This window comes from Dipodomys ordii, unplaced genomic scaffold (assembly GCF_000151885.1).
Source record: "Dipodomys ordii isolate 6190 unplaced genomic scaffold, Dord_2.0 Scaffold139, whole genome shotgun sequence".
In the NCBI taxonomy this organism is placed as follows: Eukaryota; Metazoa; Chordata; class Mammalia; order Rodentia; family Heteromyidae; genus Dipodomys; species Dipodomys ordii.
The window spans coordinates 3,380,389-3,385,177 of NW_012267355.1; positions in this window are offsets into that span (position 1 = coordinate 3,380,389).

Consider the following 4,789-nt stretch of genomic DNA (forward strand, 5'->3'; position numbering starts at 1 on the left):
AAAAAAAAAAAAGAAAGACCTGAGGCTGTGACCCCAAGATTCTAGATTCTAAATGAATGTGTGGGGGGGAGGGTTCTGTAAGTGGACATGCACTAGGGACACTAGTCCCAGATGTTGACCTGCCAGGTCCTTCCAGTTGTGTTTTCTCTCCTCACATCTGCATCCTCCCATCCTCCTCTTTGCTTCTCCTTTCACAGAGGCCTTCTCAATGTAAAACCCACATATTTTCAAGAATACTCCAAGTTCTGGCACCATTTATTTTTCTTCTCTGCAGAATAAGGATGACAACATCCGTCCTAAAACTGTGTTTCAGAGAACACAATGTACAGGAAAGAATTTTGTAGTGTCTGGGAAAACAAGATTTTTTTTTTTAAAAAAAGCTATTACGGATAAAGAACAGCTTAGCTTAAGGGTTTAAGAAAAAAATCTGTTATAAAGTAAGGTATTAAAATTATCCCTTGGAGAATGAAAAGAAGCTAGAATAGCTTGGTGCAGTGGCTCATATCTGTTATACCAGCTACTGCAGAGGCAGAGCTGAGGAGGACGGCAGTTTGAGGCCAGCCTAAGCCAAAAGAAGTCTATCTAGTCCCCTTCTCAGGCTGAGTGTGGTGGGATGTGTCTGTAATCCCAGTTAAATTCACAGAAAGCTATGGGTCTGTGGCTTGAACTGAGGAAAAACATGAGATCTTACCTGAAATTTTAAAAAAATAATAAATAAAAAAGCAACAAAAGGTCTAGGGGCCCTGAGAACGCTCATGGCTCAAGCCTGTAAACCTAGCTACTCAGGAGGCTAAGATTTGAGGATTGCAATTCAAAACCAGCCCAGGCAAGAAAGTCCATGAGACTCTGACCTCCAAGAAAAACCCAAAAACGCCAGTATTAGAGCTGTGGCTCAAGTGGTAGAGTGCTAGCCTTGAGCATTTGAAAAGCTCAGGGACAGTGCCTGAGTCTTGTGTTCAAGCCCCAGAACTAGCACATACAAACAAAGGTAGTACTCAGGGGTAGGAATTGACTCAAGTGGTCATATGTGGGCAAGTATAAGACCTTGAGTTTAAACTCCAATATTGAAGGAGAGAGAGAGAGAGACTATAACACAGAGTGAATATTTCAATGAAGTATTTAATCTGGAAATGACTCTGAAGCCTCTCTTTAGCTCAATATTTCTTTTAGGTTTTTGTTGTTGTTGTTTGGCAGTGGTGGGGCTTGAACTTGAGGCCTCGGCTCTGTCCCTGAGCATTTTTCCTGAAGGCTAGGCACTACTGCTTTGAACTACAGTGTCACTTCCAGTTTTCTGGTGATTAATTGGAGAGAAGAATCTCAGGCTGGCTTTGAACCATGATCCCCAGATCTCAGCCTCCTAAGTAGCTAGACTTACAGGCATGAGCCACCAGCACCGGGCTTTCTTTTAGTTTTAAAAGAAAAAAAATTAAATGCTAACTGAAATATTTTGTTTCTTTAATTTGAAGAAAGCAGGCTAACTTTACAGTAATAGGTTTGCAACCTGGGGTGATTTGCACTCTCCTCTCACCACCAACACACCTCTAGAAACAGCTGGTAATGCTTGGAAACATTTTTGGTTGTGAAAATTGGAGGCAGATGGCTGGCATCTGGGAAGGGGAGTCCAGAAGGCCTCCTATCCTCCCACTCTCTCCACACAATGACACAGTGTTGAGGGAAAGCATGCTGTGGCATTGCATGGGAAGCACAGCTATGGGTGCAAGTTGCATTTCTAAAGTGCTGCCTGCAGAATAATGCTGAATGGGATTGAAAATTAAAGGAGACAGTTTGCTTGTATTACTGAGGAGAAACCTAATGCACGATTCTGTGACCCAACCTTGATGAAGAAGGGATAACTTTCCCCAGTTAAGCTTTCTATCAGGGTTTGGGGATTTAGCCTTGTGGAAGAGCTCTTGTCTACCAAGTGGAAGGCCCTGAGTTTGGTTCTCAGTATGGGGAAAAAATGCTAACAACAACAAAAAAGAGGTGGTTCTTTTTTTTTTCTTGGATCTGAAACTACACATTCTTCTTTCTATTCTCACATCTGAAGAAATAGAAAGTGTAGGTGATTTTCTGGGAAAGAAATCTGAATAAACCTGTATTTCATAAGCACCAGAGAACATTATTACATAACACATTAGTGATTTAAACAACATATCTCTCGATAGAGAAAATTGGAGTAGCTGAGTTGAAATAGGTTAAGTATCAATTCCTCAGCATATTTATGAGTCTTTATTTTTGGTTAAAATAATAAGCTTGCTAGGTTCCAGTGGCTCAAGCCTATAATCTTAGCTATTAGAATGTTGAGATCAGAGTGAACATCGGCAGAACCTGAGCAGAAAAGTCCTCAAGATTCCATCTCCAATTAACCAGAAAAATGCTGGAGTAGAGGTTGGCTTACATGGTAGAGTGTCAGCAGCAAGCCGAGCAAAAGTGTGAAGCCTTAAATTTCAGCCCAAATACTGGAAAATAATAATAATAATAATCTTGAGCAATGTAAAGCTAGTGAAGATGATTTCTATAGGAAAGAACTCTGGAATGGAAAAATCAGGAAAGTTTTCATAGTATCAGTTAGATATCCAACTTATTTAAATTTATCTAGGTCTCTTTCCTTATCTCCAAAGAGAGGGACAAAACAAATGATTTCTTTCCTATTGTAAAATTCTTTGCCCCTAAATCAGAGTGTTGAATTACCAGCTTTTAAAATAGGTACATTATATTTCCTGGCAAGAAACCCTCCTTGAGCATACCAGCTTGGAGTTTGTTCCTTCACTCCAACCTAAATCTAGCTCTGCAATAATGGTCACTCAAAGTAAATTCTAATGCACTAAATATTGCTGTGTATTGTAGTGATTTAGGACAGAAGACAGGATAACAATTGACTGGAAGAGGTTATATTATTTAGTATGTTACTCCTTAATAAAGTTTGTGTTTAAAGATTTCACTGGCCATTATTCAGGTTAACAAACCACTGGAGTCAAATTTAGCTGTAAGTCAGAAGTTGAAATTTTCAGCCACGGATTTGTTAAACTCAGAATGTGAATGCAAGTTTTAAAGACCAAAATATTCTACATAAATAGAAAATTCATAAAACCCAAGATTTATGAATTTCCTCTCTCACCAGCAGATGTCAGTGCAAGCTAGTGAGCTAACATTTTATCACTAAATGCTGCCTGAAACAGTCTTAACACGTATTGTCAATGATTTTGATTACGAATATCTTCTTAAGTGTAACTATGGGGAAAAAAATCTATCTTTCAAAAGTTAGCAAGTTAAAATGAGTGCTGATCTTGGTAATTCATATGTTTATAATCCACGTTATCATCATAACATCTAAGTAACATATAAGTAACACAATCTTAGTTAAATACAAAATTCAAATGTATAGAAGTATTACAATAATGCAGTTTTTAAATCACAGGTATCATATTGCAGATAATATAAATGTATTCAGTGAAGGGCATTATTATTAAATGATGAGTCATTTGGCAACTGCTATATGAATTAACAAAAATGCAGATTTCAAAATTTAAAAAAATTTTTGAAAAAATTCTTACACATTACAGACCCTGGAACCAAAATGAACTCATTTATCTGTGACACCAACGTACCAACTCATAAGAAACAAGCCATCAGTAGTGTGATACTTGTTTGTATACTAGCATGTATATGTGCTTTTGCTTTCAGCAAACAACTTAAACCCACTAGATCAGCACCTATTTTGTGCTGAATGCACAGCTTACATTCACCATATCTTTATTGCAACTCCTCTTTGTAGAACTTAATTAATGATAGTTTGAGGATACAAGAACCGGTGCCTGTGGAGGTACTTGTGTTACAAATAAGAGTTATACACCAAGCCAAAATGATAGGTTGCTGAGTTCAAGGCTGTACTTTTCCCTTTATATAATAACTCATTTGGGGGGGGGTTCCAGTTATGGGGCCTGAACTCTGGGCCTGGACGCTGTCCCTCAGCTCTTCAGCTCAAGGCTAGCGCTCTACCACTTGAGCCACAGCTCCACTTCCAGCTTTTTTCTTTTTGCTTATGTGGTGCTGAGGAATCGAACCCAGGGCCTCAGGCTTGCAAGGCAAGCGCTCCACCACTGAGCCACCTTCCCAGCCCCAATAACTCATTTTTCAGAAGAGAAAATAATTATTTTATGAATCTGTATGGAAGAGATTTCATGTTTGTGGATCTCCCTTGGAACATTCTATACAAAGTATTTCTATAACAGATACGAAACATTACCAAATAACCTAAACTAAAATAAAATAGAACAAAAAGATAAATAAATAAATATGTGTGAAATTGCTTTATAAAAGCAAAAACTATTGTTTCTCAAAGTTAAACATGCATTTGCTATGGGATAGCAATCCCGTGCCTAAATATTTACCTAGGAGATATGAAAATACATATCGAAGAAAAACTTATTTTTCAATACTACACTCAGAAATGCTATCCCTCAGAAATAAAGAAGAGGTAAAAATCTTTCTCAAAACCTAAGGAAATGCATTAGCTCTATACCAGCCTTACAAAAAAGAAATGCTTAAATCAAGAAAAGGAGTAACAGCTCATGATTTCTTTGGAGAGAGAAATTATACAATTTGTCCAGTAGGTGTCATGAACTCCTTTATGGAAAAGCTAACAATTCTTCATATCAAATACTTTTCAAATGAATGTTTACCTATTTTTTCTTATCCGTGGAAGTTATTAACACCATTTCTCTGTATAAATGCTTAGAGGAAAGAAAATGTTCTAAATATTCCATCTGTTTCTTATAATTTTTTCTTC